The sequence below is a fragment of the Haliotis cracherodii genome, unplaced genomic scaffold, assembly GCF_022045235.1.
Source record: "Haliotis cracherodii isolate W230 unplaced genomic scaffold, xgHalCrac1.p SCAF_6, whole genome shotgun sequence".
NCBI classification, from domain to species: domain Eukaryota; kingdom Metazoa; phylum Mollusca; class Gastropoda; order Lepetellida; family Haliotidae; genus Haliotis; species Haliotis cracherodii.
In genome coordinates this window covers 43,857,600-43,874,722 of record NW_027266319.1, presented here as the reverse complement: position 1 = coordinate 43,874,722, position 17,123 = coordinate 43,857,600, and the positions used below count along the sequence as shown (strand labels likewise).

The following is a 17,123-nucleotide window of genomic DNA, read 5'->3' as shown; positions in this document are numbered from 1 at the left end:
TATCATCCAAAAACCAGAATGTATGAGGTCAAGTTATTATCAGGTATACTTAACTACATGGTTCCCACTTTTTTTCTTCCGAAAGATTCCCTGACATTTCCCTGATATTTCCAGAGAACTTAGAACTTTTCCAGACTGCATTACACGGCCTCCATTATAACAACTGGGAGTGGTGTTTTAACTTTATTATATAAACAGCTTTAAAATAGAGCAATGGAAACGTCTTTTTTTAGATATTTCTGTACAAAAGTGTGTTATGTTTGGTTTAAGGAAAACTAAGTCACCAAATTATCCTCCCCTTAAGGCCATCCATCTGCCACCATTTAAAGAGTTCAAACTACAAATTAACTCCATCAATCATTGCCTAACCAAAACAAGTATTACAATTTTTGAAAATGGACTTCATGACTAGGATCTCACAACTTTAGAAGCATGAACATGAACTAATTAGTAACATTATAATAAAGTAAATTCCATCACTACTTTCAGTGCAACATTCATGCACAGCATTTCACAAACTAACCATTCAAATATACATCTGCACTTTCAAAAGGTCACCAGGGAATAGATAACTATAACCACAACTGAAGTCACCCTAAGTTTTTCGAATGATTTATCTAACACTGATACACTTTTCATTAACAACAGCTTTATAGAATCCTAATTGCAATATTTTGTTTGTCCTTGAACAGTAGAACTTTATGAGATTTGAAATTTTACATTCAAATTGATTTCTGAAATTCAAATGGTAAACTAATACCAAGGCAATGTAATATTTTACTCAAAATATTTTAAATTTAGAATTTAGTTAGCTCTGGAGGTAAGGGGCGCAAATCCCTATCAGCCACATTGACCTTGACCTTGATATAGTAAAATTTGACAAATACCTCTTATTCAAACGAATAAACTCCATTGCTTAAATTTGAGTGGCTGCCACAACCATTGAATAATAGAGAGTATGAGTTCCAAGAGCAAAAAATCCCTGATAAATCCCTGATTTTGAAGATTTTAGTGAATTCCCTGATATTTCCCTGACTGGAAATTTTTCCAACACATTTCCAGTTTTTCCAGTGGCAGTGGGAACCATGAACTACATTAATACTGACAAAATGTTGCTGATTGATAAACCTTACATATGATAAATCTACAAATGGTGCTTTTGCTCATCAGGTCATTCAAACAAAGCCTGCAAATACAGAAAATGCAACTGTGCAATATAGACCATTTGATGCGTCAGGACAATAAATGTCCTCAAATTAATATTTAAAGGAACCTTAAACAAGTGACTATCCTCAGATTATGTAGAGAAGATCCTGAGATACAAAAGCTAATTGTGAGTGCCTCTACCTATATTTTATTGAGAATCTTCTGAGAAACAACAGTCACTGTCAATTGCCTATTTTATTAAAAAAACGACTGAGATACAAAACAACAGTCAATGTTGAGTGCCAATCCCCATATTTTGGTTAGACACTTCTGAGAAACAACAGTCTATGTCATGTGCCCATCCCCATATTTTGTGGAGAAACGTCTTAGATACAAAACAACAGTCAATGTTGAGTGCCTATCCCCATATTTTGGAGAGAAACTTCTGAGAAACAACAGTCAATGTCAAGTGCCTATCCCCATATTTTGTGGAGAAACGTCTTAGATACAAAATAAGTCACTGTTGAGTGGGGTTTCTAGTTGGTTACAGTGTGGACATTTACCTGTTTTGTGTGTCTTTATTTTATGTAGATATGAGTTAAGTTTTGTGTGACCTGTTTGTAGTTTAATTATTAACCTGTCAATTTGTGCCAGTAACAACATGAAATATAGTACATGGCAGGAAGTTTTATTACATACAAATATTTACATAAAACATTTGGCATAAAGTGGGGGCTGCCTTGGTTGCCTATGTGAGACCCTGGGGTCGAGGTGACCCGGGTAAGATGACTGAATGTCCTGGGGTCTTAGGGACCCAGACTTGTGTAGCTGTGGGAGGGATATGCCAGTCCTGGGGTCCGATGACCCGGACGATCCCTAGGGATAAGCTGGTCCTGGTCGTGCTGACCGGACGGTGCCGAAATAGCGTAATGTTCTTTGGGGGCAACACGCCTTCCATGCTCTGAGTATGGAGTGGCTTATGACACCGAGGCAGCCCCAGAAGATTATATATATATATATATATGCGAATCCACAAAGAAAACCACATACATGATGCACATGAATACATGAAGCCATGAAAGACAGGAGGAGCTAAGGGGTGGCTGGAGGGTAACATGGTTTAGTGGCTTGTGACAATGGAGAAAGTAACCTCGCTGATGGGTTAATAAAGGTAAACACTGTGACGTCATGTCCGTCTTACTGGATTTAGATCCTAATCGCAAGTTTATGGGATCAGTAACTAAATTGTTAACAAAGCACGATGTCGAAATCAGGCGTGGTGAAAACGAGGCCCACCGTAGTCAAGCTATCGTCGAAAGATTTAACAGGACATTAGCGGAACGTTTCTTTGGCTATCAGTATGGGATCGAAATGAAATCGGAACGATTATGATCAACTGAATGGGTGACACGATTATCAGCTGTTGTATCAGCCCTGAATAATGAAGTAACAAGATTAATCGGGAAGAAACCATATGATGCGATTAAAATGAAATCCGTGACTTCTGAATATTCAGCACAGCGGAAAGGCAAAGAACGAAAACTTCCGGACAGAGTAAGAGTAAGATATTTATACCAGCCCGGTGAACTCGAAGGAGGCCTACATCGCGCAACCGATCCGATTTGGTCCCTTAAGATATATAACATTAGTCGATTGGTTATGAAAGAAGGAGAGCCTATTCTGTATTATCTTAAAGATGGACCGGGCAGGGCATTTGTACGAGAAGAGTTGTTCATAGTTCCCAATGATACAGTATTACCACCATAACCATAAGCGTAGGTAGTTACACCATCCTTATCAATCCATCTCTTTGTATCTAAGGGGGATAATGATGTCTTGTTCATTCTTAATCCATATTCATCTCGTGTTTGAATGTTCTACCATTGAATAATGCTTCTTTATACTGTTCGTGTTTGATATGCTTTTTTACCACATACTTCTTAACACCCTTAGCTTTTCTTATCTCCCCATTATCGGACTTCTTTATAGAATGCACCTTAGGTCTTAATCCAACATACTCAGCTATAGGAGTCCCAGCACATTCATCCTTCATCTTACCTAACACCTTTTTATTTACTACGCTGTGCAGTGGTTTATCTTTTGGGTAATCGCTCATGTCGTACTTATCTATTTTTTCAGCCATATCTTTATACACATCCTCGGTTTGTATTTCTATCAACAAAGAATCTGTGTCAGTATATAACACCTCACATCTATCACTGTATTGCTTCTTAAGTTCGTTGTAATAAAAGTCATACATTAAGTGTTTTGACAAGTCGAGAATACTCATACCAATGTACACCAGTCTGTTGAATTTTATATTACCTTTCTGCATATGCAACGCGGCTAAGTCGTTATCAAATATCTTGCTTCTGTTAAAAGCCGGACTGGCTATAAGTTTCCTGAGTCTTTCTTCCTCATTAGATCTGACCAATTTAACATCAACACGCTTTCTTAGATTCTCCATAGTTTTACCAAATACTGAGTTATTCATGAGCTTATATAGATTCTTTTCAAAATCGCTGGTAGCCATCTTTCTTAAATCTGTGTTCAGCCTTATATAGGGCTCCATCTGAGGGCTTTGATCAAACTTTAGAACTCTGTGTATTTTCTTTAGTTTCATACCTAACGATAGATATAACTTGAGATTTCAGTAGTGAACTATATATTTTGTCTTATCCATCAAATTTGGTACGAGTTTTAGCTAACCTAGTATTACCCATCAAGGAGTGTTGATATTCCGACATCCAATCTTTATTCACCATTAATCTTTCGGGAGCAAGCGGATAACTGTTATGATATACCAAGTCAACTTCTAGTATGTACCCTTTATCGGAATCTGTGGGGATATCATTCACATCGATATCATTCACATCGATCCACCCGTGGGTAAAGGTTGACTCATAGCCCATCCATACAAATTGTTGGCATCGAGATATAATATGTGCGTGTCGGGTTTACTCGGATCATATCCTTCCACTAATTTATTATTAGCCTTAGAATACCTTATCACCATCATCGATATATCACCTCTTAATCCTTTCACAACAAACAAGTACATATCGTAATCGGTGAGTAGTTTTAGTTCTACGCCGGTCTTCTTCAACAATGCATCCCACGAGGTCCAGGACTGGAATAGTACCATGCCGAAAACAAACCGTATGGTTTTAAACATATATCTCGAATATATCGGCGAGTAACATTACATCGTTTTTTAAGTACAGATCGTGATAATCACCTAAATCCTTACAACCTAATTTATTCAATATTATACCGTCAGAGCATGTTCATAATTGGCATTGGTTATTTTAGATTCTGTTGAGTTACTTTAGAATGATTCAAGGGGTGGTAATTTACTTTCGTCGAATCTTGACCAATCATCCATATATTCGTAAGGATATACACCTTTTCTTAGCAATAAATAACCGATCAGTATATTGATTTGTTATTGCGAAGTCATCGGGATTGTTCCCATCAGCTAAATTGTCCAGGGAAGATAACAGAAACTGTATGGAGTCTATGAATCTAAGTCTATTACTTTGCTTTGTTCTAGCTTTCCCATCCTTGTCCGTAAAATGTATAGTTTTAGTCAACGAGAATGATATATATTTTTCCATATTGTTAGGAATGCATGTTAAATCGCCGTCTGTCTTTGAGATAGCTTGCATGATGAGATGTGAATCATATCCTCTAAGGTTGTGAAACACAACAGGGATCGATGGGTATTGTTTGAGAATTCACTTTTAGTTTCAAGTTACACTCATTATGAGTGGCTCCCCGATAATTACCTGTGACGGACAATGATCTCTTACGGAATCCCCATCCAGGGGTTTATTACAAACATGACAAATCGTCGACTTCTTATAGGCCCTCCAATCATCTCTCGTCATACACATGGGTTTCTTACACGATATATTTTCCCTGATTATTCTCTCTTCGTTTTGTAGATATTCTAGGAACTTTCCCACTGCATCGGGGCTCTGTAAATCACGGGGTGGTTTGTTTTCCCATCATACCTTACAACTATATATCCAAACCCACAAGGAATATGTTCTTGAGTTTTGTACGTAAAACTACATTCAGTATTGTGGTCGGTATTTTCTATAGGTTTGATAAGTGCTTCGAAGTCAGCGTAAATTACGTATGGTACTGGCATTTGATTACAATAATGTTCTCTTTAGGCATATCAATCCTGATAGCAGTCTGTCCAACACCTCTGCAGTCATCTTTATGCGCTTCTAATAGATCTTATCTGGTGTACCCATGCAGGCATCTTTCACAGAAATATTTCTTTCTCGTATGTTTTGTTTGATCGTATAATAGCCTGCTTAAACTCTTTACCCACCTATAATGATATTTACCATCTTTTTCGATCAGAAATGAATTGATTCTGTGAATATGTTCTGGGGTGGAGCTTATCCTGTGTACAACAATTCCTTTATGGGAATGTCCAAAAACATTTATAGCTAAATTATTTTGCTTTTACGCCTTATAAATTTGTGAGATTGGTGTAGGTTCGTCTATACCATCAAGGATTAGTCCGTCGTTTTGGAGATAGCCAGATGGTCTATTTGCAATTTTAGAATCTATGGGGAACAATGCAGATGTTATCATCATTCTGAAACAGTCATCACCTTTATTTTTTACATTAATTATGGCTTTTTTCTTTTTATAATACGGGAGTAAATCTATATAAGATCCGCCTTTGAAAGGCATATAATTTGCTTTATCTAAATATAAACTATCGATTTTATCCACACCCCAAACCCGAACCTCTTTTAGTCCAGCGTTCTAAAGTTTCTTGTATCCTCTTTATTGATGTATCTAATGATGTGCTTATAGTATTGGATTCAGTTATAACTTCTTGATTGCTTCGGAAATAAGGTTCTGTATATTCAGTGCTATCGTCTGCGTTCAAATCTCTCACAAAAACCATTGTGGTTTAATGGTATATGCAAAATGAGTCAAATCTCTAAATGGTTGTTTTTCAGCCATCTCTATTTATAGATTAGTTGATACGTAATAGATCATAGCTTATGTGTAGCTAAAAATAGACAACAGTCAGCCCGAAATAGCTGAACAGCCAGTCAGCGCTATTTATAGCTGAGTAGTCAGGGTTATCATTAATGGTTGATGCGCAATAGAACATAGCTAAACATGGACACACCAGTCAATCCAAAACTATAAATGATATCTCGCGGGTTTTTTTAGCCTCTTGACGGTGTATAAAACTGACTTATTGTTGGTCTCGGTATTGGATCAAGTTTCTTTCCATAAACAAGGAAGTTTTCATGCATGGCAGATTCAACATCCTAATACTTTTGAATTGAATACCCCTCTTTACGCAGTTCATCATTAATAAAATCTAATCTTAACATCCTATTTCGGACATTTTCTCTTCTCCGGTCTTATAAAACAACCATACCGCTGCTCTAGCAACAACCCCTAGTACATAGGGAGCCCAAGGTTTAATCAGACGACTATGTTCAATATTTGAATTTTGTATTAGTTTTGCCTTCCTCGCTAGCGCACCCTTCCTACCAGCTGCGACTTTTCGAGGATTCTTAGTCACTCTGGCTTGTTGTTGTGCAATCACTTGTATTTCCTCGTTCACTTATGATACAATCAGGGTTATTTCCTCGTTCACTTATGATACAATCGGGGTTATTTCCTCGTTCACTAATGATACAATCGGGGTTATTTCCTCATTCACTTATGATACAATCGGGGTTATTTCCTTGTTCACTTGTGTTTCCACAATCTGTGTGGTCACTTGAGTTTCCATTATTAGTAAGTGGGCACGTATGTTTAAATTGACAATAACTAGCCGTTCTTAAAGCGGTGGTCACAGGAGCTAAGAACATTCATTATCTATGATTAAACTCACAGCTTACTGCGCTTATAGTGTGTTCGATGAATGGGTCTTTCTCGAGAGATTCGCATAAATACGGGGGATGTTCTGCTGGGATAGGGAGCAACGTACTAGCTACGACTGTGTATAGTTGTAACATAACCGAACCTATTGTTTTAGTCAGCTACCAAAGCAGCGAGTCTTTCTCTATGTTTATCTGTATGTTGATCTACATGTTGATCTGCATGTTGATCAGGTTCTTTGAGCATTTGTTCGATAAGTTCGTCGCATTCCATAATGTGATACCTAAGGAGATATTTAAGTCTAACATAATGGAATACAACATATCCAATACAGCCCGAAATAAAAAACTGTTGTGAAAGAATGAGGATTTCAAATCACATTATTACATAATAACCATTAATGTTCAATTTATCGTATTTTTGCTATTTTTTGCTATGTTTTTGCTTAGCAGTTGCTATAATTTTGCTCAGCAGTTGCTATATTTTTGCTCAGCAGTTGCTACTTTTGCTAAGCAATTGCATAAGCAGCTGGTTGATTGGTTTTTAATACGAGTTTACAATGCTTCATTTCTGCTAATAGTTTTCTGACTTTATCTCGTTCGAGCTTGGTATAAATAACATCATTTTCGCGTAAACAGTCCTCAAATGAATCTCTGTCTTTGCAATGAAACAGGGCTACCCATTTGGTCTGCTCTCTCAGATCTTTCAGGAGAGATTTGTATTTTTGAGTAAGTACCCAAAGGCTATGCTCCATATGGCGACCGGAGAATGCTAAAATATGAAAGCATATCTTTCTTTTTGGTAAGTTCTTTTACTCGCACTGCAATCTTCTATTATGAAAAGGGTTGATTCTCCTTTGTAGTTTTCGTGACATACTCGTAAACAGTCTTGTAAACAATCGCCCGGATTAACTCTGTGCACCCCGGGATCATTCATTACCCAATCTCTCGATAGGTATATTTTATTCACATTTATAGTCGGGCACAGAATAATAATATGGGCGAAAACATCCTGATAATGACTTTGCAAAATATCTAGAATAAAAGCTGTTTTTCCGCAAACCATTGCTAGTATTTTAACCGCATTGGGATTTATTATATCGACTTTGACTCTCGCGTTAACCGGTGGTACAGGTGGTACAGGAGGTGGCACACGATAGGGGTGGCGTAAAAGAGTGGATAAAAAAGCATTTAAAAGCATTAGGAGAAGCACTGGGAAAGCTCGCTGGGAAAGCCGCGTCTGCACTTCCCCGTATAATAGGGAGTATTGTTTCCTGGCTCTTGAATTTATTAGCTAAAACCACCACTTGGCTTAGTCAAAACTTGTGGGCACTGATCGTAGCAATTGCTGGGCTGTTGTACGTATCCGCAAAAGACTATTTAACCAAATCATGAGTTAACCAGCTATGTTAAAAAAGCGCTGTTTTTTCATTGATATGCTGTTGATTTATACCGGCAATATGTGGTGTCTGTGGCTTGACTATTCCCGTTTCGCCTGTGTTTGTTTGCGTTATTAATTCGGTGTCAATATCTGAATATATACCTGTTTTTTGTTGATCGGAAGCAATAACAATTTTATTATTGTAACCGATCACTTGACCGATCTTAAGTTCCATATTACTCGGAGACATGTATAGTCCCGGTGCATAAACGTAGTCTACTTTGGATTGAGCCTACTGTAATACATCTTGATAACGCTTTATAGAAGATGCGCCGTCCCAGAACCAATTATTCCCGTTCGTGTTTGCGATTGTGCACCAAGAATTGCCCATACATAAGTGCTTATTGATTCAATAACTCTTACAACTCCTGGGTTAGTAAATTTTTTTTCAGAAATTCATTCCAAGTGTTTGCGGTATCGTTTAGTTTCACAAATTTTGTAACAATATAAGCTAAACCACTCTTAAAACTCATAAGATCTCCTCTCCAATTGTTACTCGAAAGTTCCCAGCCATGATAAAGATAATGCAATCTTACAAAAAGATTGTTTTTCTGTAACAACTTAAATGGATCGAATGGTTGATGAGTTTTTTTAACTAAATCATCCCTTTCTTCTTTAACATATCTTTGTCCACTACGGAACACCTAGACCATGGTTAAGTCCTTACGCCAATCTTTACTCGTAGAAACATTAAATTCATTACAAATACGCTCATAGGCGAACCTACTGTACGGATCATTTGTGGAATTCCATGCTCTATCCTGCGGTAATGGAGCACTAATTTCTTAAGAATACGTCCAATCTGATAGTTCACATGAAATGATAAAACAGACTTATTTAGTGTAAATCCTGGGGCATTAAGAGATACACCACATCCTGTTGTTGCACACCATATGGCAAAGTTTAACTGGTTCTGCCAAAATTGCATCGGATTGTGGAACCAATCATGCACCATTTTATCGCTAGTTGCCATGACCCTGTATTTTTCAAAGATATCAGGGAATTTAACAAAAAAATTAGCACCAGAGGCACTTACTAAAATCAACTGATTAGTAATGTAAGTTGATTTCATATTTAAGTTATGATATACCCCGGTAGTGTCATTGTATATTTAATATGTATGTCACACTCCAGGACAAATGGTCAGTCTATTCAACTGCTTCATACTATCGATAACTCGAATGGTCAACTTGAAGTCACCCTATGCAATGTAACGTATTACCCGCGGTGGACCAATATAAATGCTGCAAGAGAAAATAATTGTTTTTTAATAGGTGAATTAAGTATTGATCACACTAGCATTGTTATACCTGATGGGTATTACAGCGTATGTTCACTCAATGATGAAATTTTTAAGCCTAATGGAATTAATCTCACACAAAATGAGTCTAATGGGATGCTGAAATTAAGCGCTGGAGAAAGAGTTTAATGCTTGGCCCGAACATAGCAAATACACTTGGACTTGTAAACTCCGGAGGAGGAATAATAATAACAAGAGTTTGCCACTAACGTGCCTATATCCCTGCCCCTGTTGCAGAATTTATGACATAAATATATCTAAACAAACCCTAATCTTTTTTAACCGAGGTGGAACTTGTCATGGAAATTGTAAAAAAAAGAAGAGTTTGGACCCTAAGTCCATCTTGTTGCCATGGAAACGTAAAAAATAAAAATTTCTAAAAAATTATAAATAGCAAAAGGCACCAGTTCAGCATGTACCTGAAAAACCTGCAAAGTTTCATGAAAAAATATTGAACAGTTTCTGAGTTATGCTCCGGAAACGAACCCTACCGTCACAGAACCTAAGTCCATCTTGTTGCCATGGAAACGTAAAAAAATAAAAATTTCTAAAATTTCTTAATAGCAAAAGGCACCAGTTCAGCATGTACCTGACAGACCTGCAAAGTTTGATGAAGAAATATTGAACGGTTTCTGAGTTATGCTCCGGAAACGAAACGTGACGGACGGAGCCCGTTTCTATAAATAGCACAACCCAACGAAACAGTGCATGGAATTAAATTACCCAATTTAGTTCCCTATAAAGAGTTGTGCATCCATCTTGATCAAATAAGTACAACGGATAATATTCAACACGAAAGTCCTTCAACTCCGCTGAGAGCTATTCCAGACAAAGAAGAAAAATACAATAGCGGTAGAACGGAATCTTTCTCATCATTACAATATAAAAAGTTAAAACGGGGTATTATTTCAGACCTCAAAATTTCTGTATTAGATGTAAAACATCAACCTGTACATATAGGATACTTGAGTGTAACACTCCATATTATAAATAATGGTTGATTCATCAGGCCCTGGAACGCTCAGACAATGTAATACAATTGCGCTTTCCGATCTTGGAGACACAGAAGGATTTGGTAAACCCGGTATTGATGGCAAGTTATACGCTTTACACTAACAAGATAATGTATACAAGCAAAAAGAAGTTACATTCACAGGTAATCTAAGAGATTTAAGTGATGTCGATGTTAGTAGACTCAATAAAAACACTTCATACAATCTTACTCGCAATGATGATAATAAATGGACTATGATCGAAGCAAAAATCGAGTGGCTACTGAACATCGTCATTACCCCACTGTATGTGATGATGGGTAAGGCACATAATTTAACTAAGATAATAAATAGTGGGATCGTACTCGGGGCTTACATCCCATCAAAACGAAAAAGTGTGTTAGTCTCTCCCCTGCCAGAAAACCAAGGTCATATGTTATTGAGTCAAGCGTGTCAATTATTCCGTGCCCAAACCAAAGAACTGGTTGGAGATTAAAAATGGATTGCTTCCTATCGTTGGATCGCACTGCATAAAAAATCATACATTCATTTAATCGAATGCTTACATAAATATATAATAATGGAGAATTACAAACCAACAAAGGAAGAACTCGAAAAAGCTATCGAAGCATTTATGCTCAGGGACAAAATTATCAAATGGAGAGAATTACCACAAGGTATATATTATATCAATGATGTCAAACAAACCAAATACGGTCATCAATTGTTTCTTTCCAATTACCAAGAAGAGTATATAGTCTGGTCTCCTAGTAAAATGAACGAAGAACTTAGTAAAAATGTTGAATATCACTTTGTTAAAAATAATGATATGCGTATGAGTAAAATAATAGAAAATTATTTCATTACAATTTAGTTTAATCTCATGACGATTGTTATATCACATCATAATTTTTGCATACAAAGATTCCAACTGTAGTAGCAGTATAGGTATATAAATCTGGCTCCAGTGGGGTTGCGGCAGAACCATCATTACCTATACTACTATTTAAAAAAAGAAAGAAAAAAGCCTCTCACATTTTGTTTACTTGAATTTTGTCCTAACAGTTAGGTAAAAAAGGTAGGTATGAAAAACAATATCCAGGAGTAACAAAAGTAAAATAACTCAATTTTTCAAGAACATTTTATTATATCTAACAACGCGTGTGGTCTGACGTTGATTAATGAATAATTTGCATACTCGTATATGCAAGAGGCCTACGTATAGTTCTCAGTAGGAAGTGACAACTAGGAAACTATGGCTTGCGGTATATAAAGTTTTACTTTATACGTGTAGATATATACATACAAAAGACACTATATGCCAGGTCAGCACATGGTGGTAGTGGTTGTTGTCTAGGTGCCCCGGAGCACCCAGCCTAACCCTAGCTAGGCTAAGGGTAAGACCTTTCTCTTTTTCCTTCAATCTTACTTACTTACTTACTTACTTACTTACTTTGGAGATTTAACGTGCACTTTCTGACTGATGCGTCTTTCGCACACGGGCCCGGCCAGGCCATTTAATGTGTTTCCGAAAGGGGCGAAGGTGGTCTGTGTAACCCAAGAGGGGGTTTTAGGGGTATATATATAATTTGGGAATTTTGAGATTTGGAATAGATGCCGATGGGGTTGGGGAGGAGAACTAAGGGAGCTGGGTATGGTGGATGTTTGTTTATGTGATATTGATTTGGTAGGTTATTATGTTTTTAGATGCGTTTTATTAGTTCCGTTTTGATTAAGAATACGCCTAAGGCCTTGAAGTTTTCTAGTTTATTTTGTGGGTTTAGTATTGCTTCTAGAGTGAGAGCCTTGTTTAGATTGAGGGTGGTCTGTAATGCGGTTCGATGTGTGAGGTAGTGTGTGCAGTGGATGAGTGCGTGTTCTGGGGTTTCTAGTTCTTTGCAGTGTGGGCAGTTACCTGTAGTGTGTTTTTTCATTTTTTTTAGGTGGTTATTTAGGTTTGCGTGTCCTGTTTGGAGTTTAGTGATTATTCTGTCGATATTTTTTGATGGATGGAGAATTTTTGGTTTGGTTAGTGGTTTGCTGAGTACTTTTTTGATTTGGCTATTTGAGTTTAGATAAAGGTTATGCCATTTTTTTGTGATTTTTTGTTTGTTTACACTTTTAATTTCTGATTTTGAGATGGGTAAGTTTAAGCTTATTTCTGGGATTTTGAGGGATAGTTTAGCTGCTTTATCGGCGTTTTCATTACCGTATATTCCTACGTGGGCGGGTATCCACAAGAAGGTTATTTGTTTGCCTGCCTTAGTTAGGTCGTTGGAGCTTTTAAGTATTTGATTTATTAATTTAGGTCGTTGTTTGGTATTTTGGTTTTGGAGGGCTTGCAGTCCACTTAGGGAGTCGGTAAGTTTTAGGATTTTTTTGTGGTTTTTGGATTCTTGATTGTGGAGGGCTGAGGCCATGCCCATTAGTTCTGCCGTGAATATTGATTGGTTATTTGGGAGTCGGAAGGATTGTGTGGTTTTAGTTGGTTGTGTGGTATGGACTCCGAAACCCGTGTGTTTGGAGGTCGGATCTGAGGATCCGTGCCTTATCTCGAGGTGAGGTGAGGTACTTGGAGATTTAACGTGCGCTTTCCGACTCAAAGCGTATTTTGCACACGGGGAAGCACTTTATACTATTGGGAGAAAAAAAAGCGTAATGAATAAATAAAGAAGTGTGACCCCAAAAAATGTAACTTTTACAGACCTAATGTAAAATATAGCTGCGGGGGGCGGGGATTTGGCTGGGTGGGGGAGGGTGGTAAAAAAGTACTGAATAATATGGAAAAGTTGGGGCGTGGGTTGGGGGGGAGGGGGTCAAGCGTGGGAAGGCACGGCGTCAGCGGGCAAGCGTGTGTCGCGACCAGAGGAGATTATCTCAGCTGGCCGGAGAGGAGCGTGGAGGCGATGTTGTACTCTTCTCGACTGAGGCCTGGGAAGAGACCGTCAACTAGTCGGGCCGCCATGGCCTTGACGAAGTTGTTGTTGAAGACAACATCGCTGTTTTCCAGCAAGTCCTTGAGGTCCTGGAAACTTTGCATCTCATGCTCGAAGCGTTCGCCCTCTATGGACTGGACCATAACCATGGCTGGTTGGGGGCGGCTGCTAGGGTGGATCCTGTTGGTAGGTTTCCCGGAGGTGGGTGGAGGCAGGTGCTTGTGTGAGTCCTTGACTTTAGCTGCTTCCCGGGTAAGTATGATCCGCGCGTCCTCTGGCTTCTCCTTTGGCACCATGACCGGACTGGTCTGGGTGTGGCTGTTGCGGAGAGGGGGGACTGGTGGTGTGGCGGTCATGGTGTGGCTGTCATTGAGTGTAGGGCCTGGAGGGTCGGCGGTCTGACACTCTATGGACTGGGTGGTAGGAGTAGCTGGGATGGGTGAAGCGTCTGGGGAGAATATGCTTCTCCTCTTTCTCTTCTTCCTCCCGTGTGTCCTGTCCCCTCGGGCGAGCGAAGGGGCTCCTCCCCCCTGGATTCGAGGGGAGCGAGCTCCAGTGCTGCTGTTGGGGATGGAGGGGTGGTAGGAAGACTTTCCTCGATCTCCATGTTGGAGACTGGAGGAGTCTTCTTTACCTTGGGCGGCCTTTTCCTCTTCACCGGGCGTGGTGCAGCAGGGGCAGGGGCCGGGGCGGGTTTCTCCTTAGGCTTGGTCTTGGCCTGGGCTTTGACCAGAGGCCTCTTCTTTTGACCTAAGTCAAAGATGATGGAGATGGTGGAGGTTTTGGACTTATAGGAAGTCCTGAGGGAGTAGTCCCCAACCCGGTAAGCCAGCAAGGGCTCCAGGATGGAGACAAGCTCTCTCGGTAGTGACCTAGAGAGATCTCTCATAGTCGGTTTGGTAGTTTGAGAGCTTGGGTGGACGTGTTCGCAGGGCGAGTATCCAAGCCAAGATGCCTTATCTCTCTGGACCAAGGCTTATATAGCCAAGGTCACCTGACATTTAGTAAGTAATAAATATAAATATAAACAGTAATTTATCAGTGACATACTTGCATATCTCGTTCAGGACTGCAGACGGTCGATGTACACATAAATGGAGATTAACAATTAGGATGAGCATCTTATAAATAACAGCAATTAAGTGCTTCAAGGCATATAGATGTCATGGCTCCAGGGTAATGAGGCTTTGCAATTAAATGTTCTTCAGACAATGGGTGTCGTTAATCAGTCGCTATGACATATCCCTGGCACTCAGCTTGTGCACAAATGGCAATATTACAATATTCATGTCATGGGTGGAAATGCATTAAAGACGCTGCTATTTTGGCAGAATGGGCAACGTTTAACTCTTTCAACACCAGCCAACCAGAAGATTACTGCTGTGACACCAAGTTCCCAGAGACTCTTGTGTGATAGATGAAGCCAACATTTATCAAGGAAATTATCTGCTTGTAAAACATCTTTCCTGCTACATGTTTGGCTATACACTATTTGAAAGGTCTAATTAATCCTATTGTTTATAAATATGAAAGTTATGTGTATTACATTATTTAAATAATTCATTAACAACTTAATAAAGTTTGTTTTAAATAAAAATAATGTAAGCTAAAACATTCCTAACATCCAGATTAAGGACCAATGAAGCGAAAATTTAATGATTTTCGGCAAATATAAGATTTCATGAAATCCTCTTACCTATTTCTTTTTTATTTTCATTTGTGCAGTGACAACAAAACAATTGAGTACGATCAAATGTTTATTATATACAATACTTGGCATAAGATTCGGGGGCTGACTCGGTGTTGGAAAGGTAACTTACGCTGCGGGTAAGTAGTACAAAAAGGCAGCCCTGCTGGTTGCATAAGTAAATTTGAAATATATATGAAAATGATTTAGAACCCTGCGGGAAGATCTAAAAAGATAAAATGAAAACATGTAGAAAGGGTGATACCCTGAGGGTATGATTGAAAATGAAAATACTTTGGGGGCCGCAAGCCATATAATGATAGTTTACAGAATGATTGGCTTGCAAAGCCAAAAAAGAGGTAAAAAAACGAGAGCCCCCAAAGTGATAAGAAAGTATAAAATGAGTGATGAGTGAAGATGATAATTTTAAATATATACATATGAGAATTAAAAACTGAATCCAATGAGTTATATCATCCAAGTAATGTCACAGAACTAGATTGAACGGCGTCAGGAAGCACTGATGAGTGTTAGTAGCACCGATAGGAATAACAGTTCAGTCATGTGGGTTGAGGCATTTTGCTTAAAAGCAGAATAATGTAAGTCATAACACACACGTTGGTCAAGCCTCTAATGGAAGAAAGAGTCACTCATAGAATAATGCTTGTTGGGCTTCCTTAGTGTCTCTTCTGGTGTTCTGATGTATCTGGTGCAGCTGTAGTTGCTGCACCAATGTGGAATGAATGTCCAGAATAAGCACTGGATTGTAAGCCTGCCCTTGGTGAGAGCAATGTTCAGCCAGGACAAGACAGCTCTAGTAGCAGCTCTAGAATTGATTCCACGAAAGAGGATCACTGGGTCTTGCTCCGTTCAACTTCCTAACTTGAAGCCATGTCATAAGGGTCATGTAAGGACACACAGTCTTAGATGTAGCGAACAACGCTAGTTGCACACCCTTTCTGAAGGGATCTGTTTGGATGCTTTTAAGGTTAGGATGCACTTATGTTGTGTCTGTTCAAATTGCACATCGCTCACTGTTAGATGTACATCTGGATCGAACGACGAGGCACAAGTAAATTCTCCATGTGGGAGAAATCCAAAATAGGCAGTTATGCACATACATTGTATATCCAGATTGTTGAAATATCCAAACAAACCTGCTCGTAACTGAGCCACTAGTTCACATAAAACACTGTAAGTAATAGGCAAGCGCTTCTTTGTAGATGTTGATTGCATTTTCTTGTAACCTCTTAATAAGTCTGTAGTCTGTGTACAGCTCCTGAAGATACATCGTCAAAAAGGGTCTTGATACCAGCTTGGAAGTACATGAACTCGATACCGGCCAGATAAATCCACTGTGTCATGTTTCAGTTTAAGCACAAAAAACAGTGGGCTACGAAATATTGTATATAGTCTCACTTATTGGTGAGAGGGTGGACTGGTTGCTGACCATGCTGAATTTCAACAGAAAATTACATAGCACATGGTGCCTGTAGTGTATGCAGATTTAGCACCCTGACTGATAGCTGCTGCCACATGATGTCTCAGCTGGGTGGGCACTGTTGTGGAAGTACATCTGCCTGCGGCACCAATCTGCGGAATTCACCATGTTGAACGTAGATAGAGAATCAGCAAGTTCGTTGTGTATTCCGGTAACATGTTGAGCTAGGGAACAAAATTATTCTAGCTGCCGTCCTAGTCAGTGTTCTAATCAAAGCCATAATCTTCCTGCATTGTTGATCGACCTT

General features: G+C 38.8%; 1 protein-coding gene across 2 annotated transcripts in view; it reads right to left on the bottom strand.

Annotated features, from left to right (window-relative positions):
* The window catches only part of LOC139444722 (phosducin-like protein), a 160,680-nt gene that overhangs the window by 42,319 nt on the left and 101,238 nt on the right, over positions 1-17,123 (bottom strand). The window lies entirely within an intron of this gene.